This window comes from Manacus candei, unplaced genomic scaffold, assembly GCF_025592945.1.
Source record: "Manacus candei isolate 608988 ecotype Guabito, Panama unplaced genomic scaffold, ASM2559294v1 h1tg000028l, whole genome shotgun sequence".
NCBI lineage: Eukaryota > Metazoa > Chordata > Aves > Passeriformes > Pipridae > Manacus > Manacus candei.
Genome location: NW_026138076.1, coordinates 1,623,627 through 1,645,518, shown reverse-complemented (window position 1 = coordinate 1,645,518; position 21,892 = coordinate 1,623,627). Strand labels below are relative to the sequence as shown.

Here is a 21,892-nt window from a genome sequence, read left to right as displayed (position 1 = left end):
TGAAGTCACCAAAGAGACTGACAGTTTCCAGCTCACCCATCACCCGCAGGCTGGTTCATCCCTCAGGACGAACACAACCACTAACAGAGTCACGTGCAGCCACCAAATCGCTCTCACTTTTGCCTGCCAGCAGCACTTAGGCCCTGATTCTCATCAGGGTGCCTACCGTAATAAATATCGCCCTAAAGACTTCATCCTGAAGATTAGGAGTTGAACTAAAAGCTAACTCTTTTTAAAAAATAAATACAGTTTTTGTAGTCACATACAAAGAACTAACCTCAACCAATCTGCTTTGAAATATACTGACCCAATGTACCCTCTTTCTTATTCATCCTACAAAAGGAGATAAAATTCATTAAAATCTCACCAATCAAGAATGTCTAAGGGATATGAACAATGCTAGCATTTCTCCTACTCCTAAAGTCCCTTTCTCCTCTGTAAAGAGCAAATGATGGGTGGTCCAACTGCACTGTGACTCTTTGGAAGTAGGGGGCACAGCAGCCCCTGAAATCACAAAACCAGAAAGTTTTTGATCAATACACAAAACATTTTCCCTCTTCAACGAAAAGAAACACCAAAAAAGACCCACCTGCTCCAGGGTGAATGCCAGCAACCATGCACTATCATATCTTTGTACTGCATTATCCTGTACTGCTCCCGACTACACCTAAAGAATTTAAGTCCTCCAACACAGGGAACATATTATGTGTTTGAAACAAGTCTTCTGCTCCACAGCACTGTATACAATTTTGGCACTATATCAAAAAATACTGACAAAAATACAACAGAAAAAGCTCTGCTTCATTTAGTCACGCCCTCTCACTGCAAGTCACTGGTTCAATGAGAAACTCCCTCTCCCTTTTCTGATCCGCTTTTATCCTCCCACGTTGCTTTCATTATTGTCCTCTCTCTTTTCCAATCCCCATAAAATCAGAGAACCATAACTGAAATTTAAATACAGCTTGCTCCATATCAGTAAACAGGCTCACTTCCAAAAAAACTTACAGAAAGTAAAAAAAATTCGCTTCTTCATTGCAGTCTGCCTACATTTGGAAAAAAACTTCATGCAGTCATCACTATGCCTTTATATGACTGTAAAAGTCAAAGGTCTGGTCCAAACAGGACATAATTTTAATCCAGACAGAATTCACACAGCTCTGCCACACTGAGGCAAGAAAGTCAGTAATGACAGCTTATTTAATGAGGAAGTGCCTAAACATACATCTGGAAGTGTGTTTTCCCTGCCTTTGCCTTAGTTGTAGGCACCTGCTGCAAGAAGTCAGTAGTTCTATCAACTCAAAGGATACCATTAAAGCGTTGGAGTGGTGCAGAATGTGAGAAACAACAACAAAAAAAAGATTACTCCATTTATTAATATTCTTTCATATTCACATGCTATTATTTCTCTTTTATTAACTTCCCAATAACATTGGCTCAAATGTTCAGTGAAAACTGCAGATTTACTCACACTTACCTTAGCAACTGAAAGAGTTATCAGCTTGAAAAGTCATCATACCAACAGAATCTCAGTCCCTAAAACACAATATAATTTGGCTCAGATATTGCAACTACATAGGGAATGCACTCATTAGTTTTACCTTCATCCTCCCCCAAAAAAATGAGGGGATAATTGGAAAAAGGAAAGCACCTGCATACAGTTCACAAAATTGACTACTAAAGTAATGGTGATACATAAAACCCACCTCGAGCATGCTGTGCTTGCACTCACAACATCTCACAGTCACAGCTTTCACTGACAACTACTTTGCTCAGCTTAGGATTATTGGGATTCTTCTTGTCCATCTAATACAGCAAATTTTCCCCTGGATCTCATCTTGCACATCACCTTTGAATACATATTTCTCAGGCAAACTTGACTTTTATTTCCTAAGAAAGCGATTCTATATCTGCTACTAACCCATAATTTCAGCATCAGCGAGCCCTTAAAAAACAAGTGGCTGCCTTTTAAAACATTAAATTTCTAAACATGGTAAGAACAGAGTTATTGAGTACTAAAGCAGTGCTGTTTACAGTTACTATCTGCCCATGATTGCAAATAAGATTTAGTCTGAAGAAATATTTCTTTTAGATGCACGAGGAAACAACTTTAATAAATGTATCAACTATCATCCCTGTTGCCCGATTACTTGAAAAAAGTCACAAATTAGATACAAGAGGAGACTTTTTCAACCACTTTCTTACTGACACGGGAGCCCTGCACTATACTATACTACCTAAGGATTTGCTCAACCTTCATTTCAATGACTGAATGTCCGCAGTGTTCAAAGAACAGTGTCCCCCTGTATATTGAATTAACTGGAAGATAAGTATTCATCTTCTGTGCAGAAGGCAACTTAAAAAATGAATAAAAAAGAAGCACAAAATCTTCAGGCTCATGGTTTTCTCTGAATTGCCATCATTCACTGTAACGCCAAAAATACATAACAGAAGGAGAAATTGTGAATGATTTTGCAAGGAAGTGGTGAAGAACCATACTGAACTTGCAAAGGCAGAAGATTCCAAAAAAGCCAGACTAACCTCACTAACCATAAAGGTAAATATGTATTTCTTTGGAACACCTCTTAAAAAGATAACAGGTTCTTGACAGGGACAGTCTTTGGTCAGCTTCAAGATTTCTAACCACTGCGCTATTAAAGTAATAGGATAATCACTTTTCCATGCGCTTTCTCTTACTCTATACTCATAAACAAAGGAGGTTCACCACCACAGTATCTGCTTTCTCTGAGCAGAAAAACAAGGAGAATAGACTAATCTGTCTCTAAGGGGTTTACTGTCCCTGCTGCAAGCTCCTCAACCAGCTTCCCCTGCATCACCTGCATAGCTCAGACCTTCAGAGGGAACTAATTCAGCCCATCAATCTGTCACACCACTAATACACGGGGAAGCAGGAGACAGGGAAACAGTGGTGTTGGTTGCAGAAAGCTGTTTGTTCACCTAAGCAAATTGAATTTTAACAGAAGCCAAAACAGATTACACAGAAAGAGCAGCTAAGCAAGCTGTAATTCTCACAGGAAAATAACTGTAATGTAAGACAATATACAGAAGAATTCTGTAAGGAAAATGACTTGCAAAAACCAAGTCTTAAGCATAATTAAGAGATCCAGAAGACTAACATCCTTATTCAAAGTTTAGCTTAGGAGAGTCATAAGACACTCACTCCAAATGCAGTCAGAACAATGTAAAATGACAGCTAAGTAAACTAACTTCTCTAAGGTTTAAGCAGACCAACTCTGACAAGTCTTGATGCGACAGTTTAAGTCCCCACTGTCTCAAATGCCTTTCCCACCTCTTTGCTAGGTCTAGGCAAGCAAGTTGGACTGTGGCTTCACCGGCAACCACCAAGACAGGTCTTGCCTGCCAGCTTCCCCCTGGCAACACTGACCTACCCTCACACACCAAAATTCAGCACTTGTCAGACCTTTCTACAGACAAATTCGAATCATAAACCCACTGAGGGCCAGCACCACCAGAGTGCAATCAAAAGGCACGCTCAGAGGAGATTGTGACCTCCCACTTCAGTAGCAGGGCACTATTCAAAACCTGGTGCACCCATAGCTTCAGTTTAGACTTACTTCATTGTATTTTAAATAATGTAAATAAATAAATAAATAAATGCCAACATTCCTTTCACCAGTCTTGTTTTAGGAACTGTATTCTGAACACTAGTACATGCAGTGCTTAACCCTCCAAAGCAAAAGTTTCAGGAGCCATTTTTACGTATCTTTATTTTTACACTTCTAAAAAACACCTCTAAGAAATGGAGACAATTCCCTACCATCTCCTTCCTTCAGCAACTCAGTCATTTTGGTCAACTTTTTTTACAGAATTTTATTTATTTTTTTAACACAGTATTATGACAGTCTGTACCTCTCCTTTAATTCCCCTTCTTCCTCCGACTTCTCTACTGCGAGCCTTCAAAGCGTAATATGGAAGCAGCTCCTTATATTCATCAAAAGGAAACTGCCAGAGTTCTATAAGCTTACTTCTATGAACTACATCTCATCCACTGATTCTAGACTTGTAAAACAATTCAAAAACTGTATCAGTAGGTAAGCAGAGAATAGGTTATCAGGTCCCAAGCAGGTTTCCATGCAAACAGTAATTTCCAAACAGGCAAATAAAAGTAATCTCTTCAGTAGGTTAAAATGATGACTTAAAACCTGTGTATACATACACTTTTTAACAAAGCTCTATTTGGCACCAACCTGTTTTACAAAATTATAGGGCTTCCTAGATATCATATGTTTTCTTATTTCATCACTCAGGAATTATGTGGTTACACCAATTTGCAAAATGAGCTGCCAGTATCCTAGAATTAATCAATCTCAAGTATATTGTTTCGTAATTAAGCTTATGAATACATCATCCCATGAATATAAAAACAGCAGCAATAAACACGTCCCAGAAAAGAAGGAGAATTAGAAGGCTCTTTTTCAACTTTCTAGGACAGCTAAATCAGTTCGAGGCCATTCTTCACTGTTAATCTTTTTCAGTGTGGTTGTGCTGAAGGTCTCTAACTGGGAAGCATTTTATATAAGCAAATTGTTCTTAAACTTCTACAGTCACATAACTAGACAGCAAAATTAGGTGCTATTCCATCTGCAGTTTACAAACCTGTGTTTTAATAAAAACATAATACTTTTGAAAGATTTAAAAGCTGTGGGTTTTTTGTCATTGTGGTTGAATTAATTCACAGTTCCTTCTATATTTCTAAGATATTAATTTATACTGCAGCTACAGCTCCTGCAATAATTAATAGAGCATTCCAACATAGGAAAGACAGAAATTCAGGTTCCCATTTAACAAATACTTGAAGGAGAAAGAAAAAAATAGGGTAAGTACAACAAGTACATTTCTGTTTAAATAATATAAGCTATCAGCTTCTCTTAATTATTGCTATTTTCAATTCCAAAACTTAAATATTTAGAAACAATTTGCTAGAGAAATATAATCTCCACAATGCTTATCATCAAATATGATAATACTTTCAATAACTGTTATGGTAAGTGGGTCAATGATCCCTGAACAAGATAACTAAATGGACACTCCAAAATTAAACTTTTACTCCTCCTTATCACAGTACATTTACAATAACCATATGAAAAGATTAGATTACATGGCTGGAATGTTAGCAGGCTAACACCTTATCATCCTTTCTTCTGGTATTATAATATTACAGTTCTCTTACATAGTTACACATGCTCCTATTGTGCCCCAATGGCTTTTATGCAGCATTTTTCATAAGAAAAAAATCTGAAGAGCACAAATGCAAAGCAGTTATTATTGTCCATTTTTTTTAAATGGGAATTGTGTGAATCATACTTAATTCAAGTAGGCTTGCTTTTCAGGTTTGTCAAGTTTGAACTCCACACAGATGCAAATTACTGGTAAAACTTCTCCCTGCATCTTAATGAGGTACACTCTAAACCATGAAGCCAACTTGAAAACAAGAATGTTTTTGAGACAAATTTTACTTGACTTAGGTGTTCTAAGTGTTCAAGGAACTAGCATTTTAAGAGAAAATTTGACCCAACAGCACTTAACTTCCGCATGATCTTCAACCTGTGACTGTTACAACTCCAGCTTCCCAGAATAACGCCTGTGCTGGCACAAATTTTTTGCAAGGATTTTGCAGCACGATAAGCTGCCTAAGCAGTGCTGAGAAGACTCCCAACTGCTGAGCTCTGAACCCAACCTCTTTTCAAAACATTGCCTCATCATTCCAAGAACGGTCAGGCCAGAAGGGAAAGCAAATTGTCAAAACTGTTGTGAAGTATTAAACGACCCAATTTGTCACTTCAGTTAGCAGATACCACCATTTCAAGTGTATCTTTACCAGTTTAAAAATGATTGCCAACACAGGACTACTGAGTATGCAGCTGGTGGAACACGCTGATGAGTAGGGAGATTTCTTTCACAAAATTCCTGCCTACTGCTGCTTCAAATAGGGCAGACTGAGCTCTCAAAAAAAAAAAGGGAAAAATTATTGACAAATGCGATCATTAAGGTTCAACAATCAGATGGATAACCTGAAGTATGGAATGAATATATGCAGATGCCCACGCAGCCAAGATAAATGAACAAAAAAAGTCTCATCCTGAAGAAAATCAGGAGATGACCTATATTAGAAGTTACTGATTAAAATTCAGCATTTTAGGGAGATGCTATCTTTTCTTCCAAGGCATTAATGCATTCTGGAAAATATGGCACATTAATGTGTCCACAGAGCAGCTTAGTGCTGTAACAACTAATATTCCTTCACTGCTTTAATTTTCCCATTCACTAAAAAGTGAAGCTTATACTAGAAAACTGATTAGCCATCCTTGAAAAATCTTTGGAACCCATAAATCAGTTCTAACTAAGTTTAAAAAGAAGAAAAGAGCTTTTAAAGATAATTAAGTTGCTATGAGTTTTATGAAAACTGGAAGCTGGATAAACATTTCCAAAATACCAATGTCATCAAAAAAGACAAGCAGAACTTGGAAATTATATACTGTTTCACAGCTGGTCACTTTGCATATGCCATTTGGATAGACAGTAAGCACATGCCTTAACTCTACTACAGCTACACTTTGCCCACTAGGGATGAAGGAGCTTGTGGTATTGTCCTGTAAACTCTCCTCACCGTACAAGGCTCAAATGCACAGGAAACACAAGTGCTTTAATCCTGCTGTTTATAGAACAACGTAGAGGCCAAAAAACCCCAACCCTGTTACATGACAATAACATATATAAAATGCAGTCTAAACAAATGAAAAAAGTTCAGGATGCCAATTTTAAACTGCCTCAATTATCTCATACGGTTATGGGAAAGATTGGTTATTGTCAAGACAGCATTTATATCTAACACAATACCAGCATTTCACCTTACAAGTCTTTTGAACTTGTTATTTACATGCTGCTCACCCAGGCATAAGAAATAGAGAAACCAACTGTTTGCTCTACAGTCAGATTGTAAGCAGAGGGTCTCCAGAATCTCTAGTGGCAATAGTACATTACGAAATGCAACTTAACTGTTGAGTTACACACAATTTAAGGGCCCTTGCCTTAAATGGATTTTTAAACAAAAAAAAAGCCCATGAGTTGCATACTGAATTTATTTATGACTATAACTCTCTTGGAACAGGTATCAAGTTATATTATATTTACTAGCCTGAAGAAAGCCTAATAAAACATTCTGGCAATTTAAAGATAAACACCAGAAAAGTATAACATTGGGTATTTTTTTTTTAATTTAGTTAGCTACCCTACTTGCTATGATGGTGTCTAGCTTTTTAAATAGATGGTATTGTTATGGGGCAGAGGAAGAACTGCTAGACCATCTGTATGACAAGAAGGGTAGTGGGAGAAGTGAAATGTGAGCAGCAGGTTTGGAAGCCTGAGGTATTTTTCACTTCTGTTTTGTATTTTTCCATATACACAGGAAACTCCCTTGGGGGGAGAAAGAACAACTTCCCTACAGCTAAATACAAGAACACGTGTAAAACAGAAAAGCCACTCAATGTTTCCATACCTCAACAAATAAGAATGTAAAGAATCAGACAAAAACTTCAACACAGAGAGTAAAATGTATTATCCCCATCTCCAAAATTTCTTTCAATGTCTTTGCAGTAGTAGTAAATTCAAGAGAAGATTCCCTCTACACACATATACAGAGATTATCATGTACCTTCACATTTAGAGAGTCTATTCTGTTCCCTAACCCCAGACTACCATCCATCCATTCCTCTCCACTCCCTTTTGCTATTCCAAAGTGAAGTGAAGATGAAGAAGAAGGAGAGAGTTAAGACAGTCCACCCAGAGGTGCAGGGCCTTCCACTCCCACTGCTACTGGATGCAAGAGTTATTCAGGCCAAGACTCCAGCAATTCATTTCTCCAAGAGCAGCATTAAGAAGAGTAAGAGCTGAAGAAGAGTAAGACCCATACAAGCCTAAATGGTACTTCCCCTGAACATTCTCCTGTCTGGGACTGTTTTCAGTTCAAAGGACTTTTGAGCCCAATGTTGATATCAGGAATGAACACAACTTTTATTAATAACTGGATCTCAGATGGTCCAAGCTCACTGTAGACAGTAAAGGACACATACTAAGCACTTTGGGCCCCAGTGGGGCAGAGAGGAGACCAAAGGAGAGCTCTGTTACACAACAGGACAACACTAGATGTGCAAGGAAACCTCAAGGATACTTGGCATCATCAATCATTATGGCATTATTGATCAGCCTCAAAAGGTCACCCAACCCCAGAACTAAAATTCAGTTTTGACACATCAGCAAACCCAGTTTCATACTGGAGTGGCACTGGAAAAGCCTGCAAATCACAAGGCTCAGGAGCCACAGAGGCTCAGAGCACTGCGACAGAACACTGCAGCTGTCTGAAAGGATGCACAGAAACCAGCTGTCAAGTGTGACATGATAAAACAAATGCTTATTAATAAAGTTAACCACAAACATTAAGGGAAAGCATAATGAATCTCTACTAGTAATTCTTTTTTTGGGGGGGGGGAGGAGCAGGGAGAGGGCAGTGCTGCTGAGTTTTTCTGGTTCAAGTTATTTTTTTTTTAAACAAGGAAAGGATTTTCCAGTTTTCCCCCAGAGACTGGCAACTACAAAGCACAATGTCCTCTGGGAAATAAATCTTCGTTAACTACACAAACAGTGCTGTGATAGATATCCAACAACTTTTCAACTGTGCTACTTTCAATAGTTACAAGACCTGGTCGACCATGCCAGCACACCTGGGGACAAACGTGTAGTATAGTCAACATCAGCCCAGCACTCTTCCCAAAACACAAGGAGCATAGAGAAGTCCTCAGAGCTCCAGTTACCCTGACTGGTTTTGTAATGAAGACTAACAGAGCCCATCTTTTCAGATATACTAGAGCCCTGTTAAAAGGGCTCCCTGGGCCTGCATGCCACCCAGCAGTTTGCAAGCAGTATGAGCGACAGCTGAATACAGGTTACTTACAAGAACGACACTGTGCCAAGACCTAGGGCACTTTGAACTCAGAGTCCTCAAGAAGATGCTTCAACAGCTACAGTTAGCTACAGACACTGCAGAAAACAGACAGAATAAGCAATGAAAAGGAATGAGACAAAGTCAAAAGCAAGTGGGCAATGCAATAAACGGCCTCAGGCAGAAGAAAATGTAGTGGATTCCATTACAGATTATTTGGCAAAGGAGAAGCTGATAAATGACTCAACTCTTAGGAGAACACCATGAAGCTGCTTTTGGCTTCCAAGAAATTAAGAAAGCAGCTGAAAAAAAGGAAGAGGCCACAGACTGAAGGAGCAATGATGATCTAGGACAATCCTTAAGTGTTTGCTTCCTGTTTCTCCCAACTATGGTCCAGTGTTGCAAGATTGATAGCTTGAAGGTTCCTTTTACCAAAGGAGAAAGGTTGGACACATCAGCATCACAGGCTGGAACCATTATCCAACTCTGATATGGTCAAAGAACATGCCTATTTGACTTTTTAACTTTTGTTGCTAAATGAAGTGGGGAGGATGCTTTAGACAAAGGGCTACATGTGCAGTTTAATCAGCAAGAGCAAACTGAGGCTCACTGTTGAAAAAAAAAGTGCACTATTGTTACACATAAAGTTCCCGAATATCTTAATAATTAAGCTTTCAAATACACATTTTTTGTGAAGCAACAGAAGCAGGCAAGATCATGACGTGTATCACAAAATCTACAAACTAATAAAGATGCCTTTATGATGAGAATAAAAAATGTAGAAGAGAAGTATTTCAATCAAAGTGGTATTTTTTAACCTATATTAAAACACCCCGGGTACAATACTATTTCTCTAAGGTTCTGAAAAGGTATTAAGAAAAGCAAATCTAATACTTACATTCAACCACTGAACCAGGCAAAAAGAAAAGCTACAATTTTATGCAGAAAGTCACACATGTTCTTTTAACCCATCTTATGTTAGGAGAAACTTTCGTATAGTAAATATTAATCCAAGTTGTCTATCAAAGCAGTATAACAAATAACCCAAAGTGTATCTGTATACACAGACACACACCCATCACTATTTGGGCAATGCTTATTTACAGAAATCAGCTTTCAAAACCCGGTCTCAGCTTTACTCTGTTTGCTTTCATCACTTCAAAAACAATCCTTTCTGGTAGTTCTGTTGCTTTAGAAATACATTATGTTAGTAAGAACAAAGTGTCCTGCTTCTTCACAGCTTTCAATATACACTCTACAAAGCCACTAGGAACAGACTGCAGTCTGAATTCAAAGTTCTATTTTATCCATCTCTTTGGAGTAGCAAAAGGATAAAAAAATAGTAATAGCTTCCCACACATGAAGGGGACTGAAACATTTCAGTAAAAGGAAACAACAAAACTCCTCCAAAATAAAGTGATCCTCCACTATGACTTCTTTCCTCTCCCAAAACACATTTCCTGCCTTCACAATATTAACAATTAGGATCTTCCTTTGGCTTTTCCCATTTCAATTAAGTTTTCCTCCTCTCTCTGTGTCAATGTTTTGTTTTTTGTTCTTGAATTCTTTAGATCACGATCAAAGGCACTGAGAGAGTCAAGTTCCAAGTTCCAAAAAGTAAGGAGTAGGGCTTGGACTTGATTTAAAACATACAGTTGTCAGATTATCTCATTGACTGAGTAGCAACAGCAACTTTGCCGTTCTGTAAACAATGGTGGCGGTGATGTTCGAAGCACACCACAAGCCTTACAGAGTTAGTAAAAGCAAAAATTCAGGGGAAAAAAGGAGCAACACTGTTGTGAAGTAGTCTGAAAATACTGCTCTGGACAACGGTAAGTGAACATGGACTGCCCAGGAACAAAGAGAATAGGGCTTACACAGAACCTTTATGGAAAAAAACAGGGAAAGTATTCCAGTGTACTACTACATGAAAATAATAAAAGAAAAAAAAAAAGAGATGTAGAAGCACAACTAATTGAGGGCTGCTCACAAAATTCAGGAGAGAACAAGATTGAAAACAAGTAAGTAAAATACAAAACTGTACATTATTTCAATATACTTTATATGTAACAAAGGAAGCAAAATTGACCAGATCTACACTGGAATCAGAGGAAAGGAATGTCAGGCAGTGGCTATACACATTTTTCAACTAATATCAAAACAAAAAAGCAAAAATATTAACTGGGAATGAAATTTGGACAATGGTAGAATAGTATTTTTCATCTTATAAAAAAATAATATCATTACTGAAGGAAATCTACAATTAAGGCATTAGGTAGAAGAATACTGAACACAACAGAGAAAATATCTGAAGTGCCACCAGTAAAATCTGTTAAGAAAGTACTTCCTACAAGCATATCCACAATTTAATCCAATGCAGCAGAAACACAGAGGAAAACTTCCAGTAAGTGAAAAAGTCTCTTATCTCTACAGACATAATACTCATCACTGCCTAGTAACTTCTGGCAAACATTAATTTGTTGCTTTCGGAGATTTTTTATTTTTTATAAGAACTGTTCAAACTGAAAAAGATTAACTTTCAAATCTAAATTGATGCAATACTACTTCCATGACTATGCAAACTGACAAGTCTAACCAGTCCACTGCTAACTCTAAGTGCCATACAGCAATATGGTGAGGCAGTAAGGCAGTAAGTAAATAATCAGAGAAAAATCAACTCACCTAAGTATTTAACAATTTAAAAAAGTTAAGATTTTGTCCAAAAAAACTACTTGAATGAAACACTGGAAAGCCATGGGACATACATCAAGAGTTTTTTTCTTACGTATTTTATTTCCATACGAAAATTCAGCCCAGATTCAGCAAGCACTCATGTAAGGACTGGCTTAAAACTCTGCCTTGAACGGTACCTTCAGCGTATCTTCTGAGGTCACCTTTTGTTTACTGCAAACTCAAAAGCCACGTGCAGATGCAGCTAGTCAAAAAGAACAACTTTTATCCTTACAGCACAAGGGATCCAATAAAAAGAGTTGCCCTATACTTTCTAGTAGCCTTTAACAATTGTAAATGACTGCAAAGGCCTGGTCTACTTTTCCATTGCTACTATCTGAAGATTTATCATTTCAACAAGCTAATTGTGAGTATAACATCTCAACAAGACCTTTTTTAAATATTGTTTCATATTGTTTTGCCTGCTAACTGCTGTGAAATACAGGTATTGCCCATTGCAAATAAAAATGCAAAAAGTTCTGACATTTGTTTTGGTGCAGTCCTCACATTTGTTTTAACACAGTTCTTGGTACTTTGAGAGAGAGTGCTGCTATCTAAACATAGGCACTGCGAACACTAATCTTATTTACTGTATTATCAAAACCAAACATGAACATGGCCAACATCTATATTATTAATTAAAATAGATATCAGGATAAGTTTCCAAGCCTTTGTTTCAGATGACCTTTAGAGCAAAAAAAATTACTTCAGCTGCAGAGAACTCCGTTTTCTATTGCTACATAACATATTCTTCTGTCTCTCTTGAAGACAAACTAAGAGGCACATTTACCTCCATAATCAGCAGCAAAACAATTAATACAGGTAGCAACTCTTGTAAATTCAGTGTTTATACAAAGAATCTCTCTAACTTTTACATCATGATTAGAATTTCATGTTAGTATCACCTGTGCTGACTGAAACACTTTGTCAGAATGCATCAAGTGTACTACAGTCCTCTTTCACAGAGGAAGCCTGATCCCAAACACTTACTTTTATTAACTGCTCTGCATGACTTAATTAATGAGAGATTTGTAACGCACACATAAACAAAACAAACCAAAATTAACACCAACCATGCAATACTAAATAAAAAAAAACTGGAATGCATAAGGAGAATTAAAAAAAAAAAAAAAAATCAAAACCAACACCCCAGGACTCAGTGCTGGCAAAGAAGTGCTGAACAGCAGAAGAAAAGAATTTGGCCAGAGAAATACTTGGACAGAAAAGACACGTCCAAAATAGTTTTGCTATATCCCCATAACTTCTGGAAGATATTACATTATTAAGGATTTTACTAGTCATCACTGTATATCTACTACAAAACTAAGAGAGTGTGAAAAGAAACACACACATGCAGAATAACAGCAGTCTTTCAATGAAGCTTTTTCTTTTCCGAATTCTTACACTCACTACTGAAGCCAGAGCTCACTGGCAGATTCAGAAAGTGGTGACACCTTTTCAATTTTGAAAATAAGTACCTATGCAGAATTATTCCTCTGCAGTATAAAGACATGGCTACAACACACTGCAGCACCACCTCATTTTATTACATCCCACATTTATCCACTGGTCATGCCCTAGTCATTGTATTTGTCTCAATCATGTAAGAGCAGCATCTCTCTAGTGCCTATTCTAATACCCCTCACTATAACCAAAACATTAATGATGAGCACAGTCACTCTTGAGTCTTCCTTACCATACCTTCTTATGCAGATTAAAAACCTACGGAAGTTTGGTGGCTTCTGACCACCTTCCACAGCCAGAGTTGGGAGAGAAGACATGGTGTCACCTGTCAAAACCCAGGGAACAGCCTGGAACTACACCAAGCAACAAGAAGAGGGTCAGGAGACAGTCATTCTATTTCCACCTCTCCATGGACTTTCTGTTTGACCTTGGCAAGTTACTGGGTTTTTGTGCTTGTTTTTTCACGTTCAGGACATGAAGAGCTTTTATGCTGGAACAACAACAATAACTAAGTCTAATTATTAGTTATTCTATTATGCCTGGCCTTAGAACTCTTCCACAATGGCATAAATTCAGAGTGAGCACAAGAACCTCCAACTCTCTAGACTTTAATTTTGAAGCTCCCTTTATGTAAGATCACCAGTGAAAGCAGTAACAGCCCTTATCAAGACACTCTCCCCTGTATTAATAACAGATAAAAGCTTAGTTTCACAAATTCTTGTGCTGAGCAAACAAGTTTAACCTTATTTTCTACACTGGCAGTTCCTAATCCACAATTTGCAAAAGAAACACTACCAGCAAGATCCTTTGCCACTGCTTCTAGACAAAATTTAATTATGGAGTTAAAATAAGAGCTGCCAGGAAAAGGAAAGTAGGATATTGTTTAAAGAGTATCTTTTATTCCGTGAAGTTTCTATGGTCCGGGAAAAATTAGGGACCAGTATTTTGCACAATTCAATTCCCTCTTTCGGGCTTGGAAAATTCTGAATTTCATGGCAGCCTGATCAAGTTTCATTCTGATACCAAGTTTCCTGGTAATCTCCCAAAGCACCACAGACTGGAAATACGCCACAAGTATGGCTTTAAAAAAACAACAAATCGCAGATGAAATGTTCTACAGACCAAGCAATCTTACCAAGAATACAAGCAGAGAGGCTTTTTTTCTGGCACATTTAGAAAAATGTCTACATTACTCTGCACTCATAAATGGAAAATTTTAAGTGTTCATTCTGCTACCCAAGTAACTATAAGAAATTAGATTAACAACTGAAAGACTGACTAGGACTGACTATATAGCAGTATATATTGCTTAATCTAACCTACCAGAAGCAGAAAAATTAAATGAAGAACCGGGTGTAATCTCACACAGAGAAGTTAAAAATGACCAGTTGCCAAAATGGCTTGTTGCGTATTAGAGAAAGTGTTCTGGATTTTCACTACAGTGATTACATGGCACTGCACACAAGTTAGTCATGCAATTACAATGAAGTGGAGACAACCCTTGCTCCTGAATAAGAAACAAATGAGGAAAAGTTATACCATAGCACAACCACCGTAAGGTCTTCACGTCTTCCAGTGAAGCAATGTAAACAACTTTAGAATCATAGACTCAGAATATCCTGAACTGGAAGGGACCCAACAGGATCAGTAAGTCCAACTCCTGGCCCTGCACAGGACACTCCCAAAAATCACACCATGTGCCTGAGAGCATTGTCCAAATGCTTCTTGAACTCTGTCAGGCTTGGTGCTGTGACCACTTCCCTGGGGACCCTGTTCCAGTGCCCAAACACCCTCTGGGTGAAGAACCTTTTTCTGATATCCAACCTAAACCTTCCCTGACACAACCTTAGGCCATTCCCTTGGGTCCTGTCACCGGTCATCACAGAGAAGAGATCAGTGCCTATCCCTGCTCTTCCCCTCACAAGGAAGTTGTAACTGCAATGAGGTCTCCCTCAGTCTCCTCTTCTCCAGGCTGAACAGACAAAGTGACCTCAGCCCTCCCTCCTATGGCTTCCTCTCAAGGCCCTTTGCCACCTTTGTTGCCCTCCTTTGGATGCTCTCTGATAGTTCAATATCTTATATTGTGGTGCCCAAAACTGCACACAATATTCAAGGTGAGGCCGTCCCAGTGCAGAGCAGAGCGGGACAATCCCCTCCCTCGACTGGCTGGCGATGCTTTGCCTGATGCCTCCCCAGACATGGCTGGCCCTCCTGGCTGCCAGGGCACTGCTGACTGAGATTCAATTTGCCCTTGACCAGGACCCCCAGATATCTTTTTGGGGTGCTGCTCCCCAGTCTCTTGTTCCTCTGTTTGTACATACATACAGGGCTGCCCTGTCCCAGGTGCAGAACCTGGCACTTGCCCTTGTTAAATTTCACATGGCTGGTGACTGGCCAGCCCTCTAATTAGTCAAGATCTCTCTGCAGGGCCTCTCTTAATTAAAATAACTATGGAAATATGTACTTAAATTCAACAAGCAGGCTTTCAAGACTTATCTACATAAGAAGAGCCTTGCAAACTTCCTGAAAATACATGCTGTTGACCGCAGTTTTCACACTGCTTTAGAAAGAAAAAATCATATCCCAGCAGTATGTCATTCATTGAACAATCTTATAAATCAAAACAGTAAAATATTATAATGATATTTTATAGTAAGATTTTATGCATCAGTAAGCTTTTAAAAAATAAAATTCCTAAATGGAACACAAAACTAGTGTTTATCATTGTCTCTTTTAATATATAATATATCTATAATATTAAAATATATTATATATATAATAGACTCCATCTATTGTAAGGATGCAAAACTGCAACCCTAATCAAGGGATTTCTCACATTGTACATACTGAAACCTCTACCTTCTTTCCTTTTTAGGTAAAAAAGTTTACCACTGCAAATATGCAGCTTACACATTTACAAGTAAAAGAGCAAGAAGATACGTGGCCATATGTCACCATCTGGCTAACTAAAGTCCATTTGACAAGTAGGAAGCATTTTGCAGAAAGTGAAATTATTTTAAACAGTATAAATAGGCTTTGAAAATGGCTGTTCTGTGACACAGCAGAGACAACGAAAGAGAGTTTCTTCAGCCTGCAAAGGGTACTTAACTTTCTTTTAAAAAAGGTAGCAACCACAAAATACACACATACACTCAAGTATGACTAAAGAGCACCACAGCATAAGTAGAACCCCAGGAAATGAGATAATGTAAAACTAAGTTTAGCACTTTTCCAACACTCAGTAAGAATACAGATATGGAAACCGCTATTTTCTCTTCAAAGAAATTTATTGGTTGTTTCCTTTTTTGCATTTTTATATTGGAAAGATATGATGATAATTCTATATTTATATTTCTATATTTATAATACAACTATAATATTCTATACTCTTTCGTTGCCACTCATAATCATAATTATCAATTAATGCAATTATGTTCCAAACAAGTATCAAGTGTCTAATAAGCACTATAAGCATTTCCACATAAAATAATTAAAGTTCACTAAGATCAAGAATATTACTGTACACCTATAAGTATAAAATTGCCTTGAAATACTATAGACTTAAAAGGCATATCCAGTTTTGTCAACAGACAAGATTTAGTCTGACAATACAGTTAGTGACATTTACCTTTTTCCCTTCTTTACCTAAATACACAGGAAAAACTAAGCAACCCTATAAAAGCAGGCAGACACTACAACTGCTCATTTTTTAAAACAGTGAAATAACAAATCCACTTAGAAATACACCTTCCCTGTGAAATGCTCTTGGGAGGCAGCGATCCAGCACCTTACAGTGACAGATAGGTCAGTTAATAATGTGCTTGCAATTAACATCCAAAGACTTGAAGGTGGCAAGTATTACGAACATAGAAGAGATGCCCTGAAACTTCAAAATTCTGCTGACACGATTTGCTCTCCAGATGTGAAACTAATATTTTGCATAAACTATATTCTTCATTCCCAAGAGAGATTCAAATGTGTTGCCTAAGATAGAATACTTGTTTGTATGAAATATCTATTTTACAAACCTAAATTACAATTTGGCTCTTCAAGTTTATCAATAAACAGAATAGGACAGGTTTGAACTGCACCTTAAAGGTACTCTTCGCCAAAAATGAGTTACTAAGTATAAAACCTTTTTTCAAAGTCCCTGCCACTGAAGGCACCACAAGTCTTTTAGGAAGACTTCACGTGTACCTCAGGCTATTTAACCAGCTTTTCACAATACTTTTAAATATAGAAATATTGCAGTTCAAAATAATGAAAAACAACTCCAAAATGAATTAAAGAAACTCTCTTTCATTTGCAAACCCAGTATAAATATGCAATTCATAGCACGGAACACGATACTTAAAACAGAGTTACTTCTGCAAAAAAGTATCAGCAAGGGATATTGTCTTTTAATTGGCTATAACAAACACACACATACTGTGCCAAATAAAATAGTCTACAGATTATTTCTGGAGAAATCAAGCTATAGAAAGATTATTTTCAAAGTTTCTTTGTGCTTTGTATCAACCAGAATAAGTCAAACAACAAAGAGCTACTTAATACAATGAATAAACAATGAAAGCAAATAAAATCCGAATTAAGAGCTTAACTATATAAAACTGCTCCTACTGAAACTACAAAAGGTTAAAAGATTATTTGCCAGCATCGCAGAAGATTCCTTCAAGATTATAGTGCTCACAAGGATTTCCCAATAGTCAGACTTAAGACAAGACATGCTCCTTGATAATGATTTAAATGTTAGTCACACAAAACATCTACTCATTTGATTGCAAACGAGTTTTTCCCAACCTTTAACACTCATCAGGTGCATATACACAATACAACAGCTGTAGTTATGCTATTACTCAAATCTTAATAAGCACTGTTTAAACCTTCAGTGACAGTAAAAATGTAGCCTGAAGATCCCATCCATGAATTCTAGTCCTGCAGTCTACATCATCCTGTTTCCACGCAAGGTTCATTTAAACCATTCTCACTGACATCTCTTGCAGCCTAACCCTATGATGAGGCTCAGAATCAACATGTAATTCTTATCTTCCTAGACTTGTCAATCTCCCAAGACTACCAGCAATGCTTCTTTTCCAGAAATACTCTCCCTGACTTCCTTGGCATCGTTGCTCTCATGATTCATCCCTTATCATTCTAATTGTTCTTTCAGTATATCCTTCTGAAGCAAACTCCTCATTCACCTGTACTATTTTATGAACCATTTAACAGGTTTCTGTTGTGCATCCCTTTCCATTCTTCTTCACTCTATCCAAGGCCAGGATTCAAATTCAACTATGAACTCCCTGCCACTAATCAGAAACATCCTTTCTACTCCCTATCTCCTGTGCTTGTCCAAGTCAACATCCCAGCTTACATCTCTCTTTCCCCATACTGACACCTCACTATCAGCTCAGCCTCAGCACAGACAACACATAGGTCTTATCCCTTTTATCATTGCTTCAGTCTCCTTTCCACTAATGCAACTCATGAACTTTCAGGAATCTTAACTAAGTGTTAGCATTCAAACCATGGTTCTCTATAGGTCCTAGAAATAACCTGGTGTTGAGATCCTGGTGATACCCATCACATTATCAAGATACCCCTTTAGTAGCTAAAGTTTTATCCAGTGACCACAGCAGTTCACATCTGAACTAGTGAAGCATCCTTCATCTTTCAAAATCCAGAACTGACCCTCATGAACATTGTTCTCTCAATAGCTTTTTTAGCCCAAGGTCAGATCACACAAGTTCTCCCTTCACTCTCTACTTCGAGACCCTCACTGGTCAATGTCTTCATCCTAAAATTACTAATCAGGATGCAGATGAGGTTAAAGTTTCGATGAACTGTTATATTTTCATCTCTAAACTTCTCTTTACTTGGCCTTGTGGCTGGAAGAGCTCCACAAAGCAGCATCTTCTCTCAGAAAACCTCCTACAAGTTTTTTCATCGTTCCATTAAAAACAAACAAAACTACCAGATGGCTGGGACATCTACACCAGTACACTAAAATTCACTGCACTGATGCCAAATATTCTCCTGTGTCATCACAGATTTGATGTGTCTTCCCTTGCCCTTAAATCATTAAGCATTCTGGGTCAGGAAACCCCTCTTAACCACTCAATTCCGGGATGACTAACTCAGACACGGAACTTGAATAGCCTGTTACTTATAAAAGTGTATTAAGACAATTTCTACTTTACAGTGGCTATGGAAAACATCATACCAGTGATAAGCCCACTCAAGTTATTTTTGTCTTTTTCAAGGCTTCTCAACCTGCTTAAAAATAATCCAAATATTATATCTTATACTCCTATTACAGAGGTTTTCACTGGTAATTGAGTACTCAAGCCAATGCCTATATTTTTCATTTCAACCTATCCTTTCTAAATTTTGTGCACTTGCTGCTGGTATAGGCATCTTTGCAAGGGCTTTTTTTTTTGTTGTTGTTTTGTTGTTTTTTGGGGGGTTTGCTTTGTTTTGGGTTTTTTTGCAATGGTTTCTAGTATTTTAAAGATCTGGTTGTCCCAGGCAACTGAGAAGACACCATTCCACACGTTATGTAATTTTAAAATGACATAAAATTAAGTTCATGGCATTGGAGTTTTTCTGTCATATGGCTGTGTCAGAACTAGCACAGCAATTTTCAAACTGACACCTACAGGTACATTTGTAGTACCAGTAATTATTTACAACCAAGTGTTTTGCACTCAAAATGTGCTTCTCTAATTATATAAGATTTTAATTGATTTTGTCATCTTAAAATTACGTTTCCCTAAATTGTTCACAAGCAAAACCAAAAACACTCCACAAAACCCCAAAACACTATCCTATAATTCCAGCCATAAATTATCCACTTCTTTTAATAATAGTTCAAATTGTAACTCATTTTCAGTTACATACCTCATGTTTCCATACTTTCTCATGATATCTGGTTCTGACACTGTAAAATTTAGGTTCAGTCACATTGTACATTTGACCAAATTTGATCAAAACACTTGAGATGCAACAGCACGAGTGTGCAAACAACAAAGTGGTAACATACCCTGACTGCCCCCCAAAACTACTTCCATTCCAACACAGCATAAACCTATGTACCATAATTTAAGCTCAGTCATACAGTTTTCACAGGAAAAAAAGTTTTTACATCCAGCTAACAGTGACTGCAGGAGAGCCATATAAGCTTTACCTCAGGTTTGAGCACACCCAGGAACAGCAAGCTGCCCTTTGAAACACAATGCAGGATTTGCACACTACATTCTTAACTGCTTTTTAATTTCAAACACTTTTTTTTCCCCCCGCGTAAGTAAAGAATAGCCCAGAAAGAAAACTGCTTGTACTGACTATTTTGAAAAAAAAAAAAAAAAAAATCAGCTACTGGAGTATCATCAATTTTTAATCCTAATACACATAGAAAATTCAGCAACAGAGATGTACTCTAAAAACGGGTCATATAATAAAAAAAAAACCACAAACTTCTGAATGCAATCTAAATATAACATTAACCAAAGTTAACAGATTTCATTTTACCAATGCTAAAGCATTTAATAATAAGAAAACAAGACTACTTTTCCAGAGAATTATTCGAATTACAGGTTTTGAACAATAAGTTTAGCATTAAAATCCTAATCTGCACAAAATTTTTTCATTCCTGTTAAAATGTTATTTTTTCTACGGCTCAAATTTTTTGATCATTGATGTTTTTTAAAAAATACATAATCTACAGTTGGTTTTGTCAACATTTTAACAGATATCTGAGAAGGATAAAAGTAATGTCACAAACATGACAATGTTTCTGACAAACCTGTAGTAATCAATAAACAAAAGGAAATGGAGCCCAAATATTCAGATGAGTAAACTAACAGAAACGTGGAAAAACTTAATTGCTAACTGGAGCGCAGGCTAATAGTTATAGCAAACTTTAACACCATTTGTTCCCTTTTCTTAATTCTAACCTCTAAAACAGTACACACCAGGAATCACAGTACACCAAGACTAGCTTCCCTAAAGAACATTTAATTGGGAAAACATATATGAGCAGCAAGATGCCTCCATGAGGAGAGAAATATAGCAAAATCTGTGATTTATTTTTAGACAAACAAGAGTGAGGAATTGGAAACACCACTGCAGCCAAACAAAACAACAAAATACCATAATGCTACCTTCTACATGAGAACAAAAGCATCAACCACCAACTCCACCCCACCCCCAAGCAGGCTGTTGCTCTCTAACCACAGAGCCAATGCTGTAGACAATGTAATCCCACAGGGAAGACAGAAGGTCACAGACACACTGTGAAATCTTAAAATAAGGTCCACGTTTCAGAAAGACACAGCAGTACTTTAACCAGTCAGAATTTCATTTGGAACAAACAGGTTGAGTATAGAAACAGCTTGTTGTTCTCCTGACTGTCCCTTCCCTCAACACATAGAGGGAGGTCACATGTGCTCAGTGTAGTCCAAAATTAAGGACACGGCGCTTACAACAAGCAGCAGCAATCAAGATGTGGTGACGATGGCAACATGCAATGCAACACTGCATGTGTGATTGCACACTGTATACCAGCACTGGATCTGTTATTATTCATCAGCTGTAGGTGGCTAAAAGGGTGTCACTTATTACAGTGACACATCCTGCAGCTGGCTAGCCATGATTAAGTATTACCCACTGTGGCTGAAAGGGACGGCGACTACCATTCATTATGATCCAGCGTAGCTTAGTGGGGTA

At 37.6% G+C, this 21,892-nt stretch overlaps 1 protein-coding gene across 3 annotated transcripts in view; it reads right to left on the bottom strand.

Annotated features, from left to right (window-relative positions):
* RBPJ (recombination signal binding protein for immunoglobulin kappa J region) overlaps nucleotides 1-21,892 on the bottom strand; it is a 144,944-nt gene that overhangs the window by 34,776 nt on the left and 88,276 nt on the right. The gene's annotated exons all lie outside the window — the stretch shown is intronic.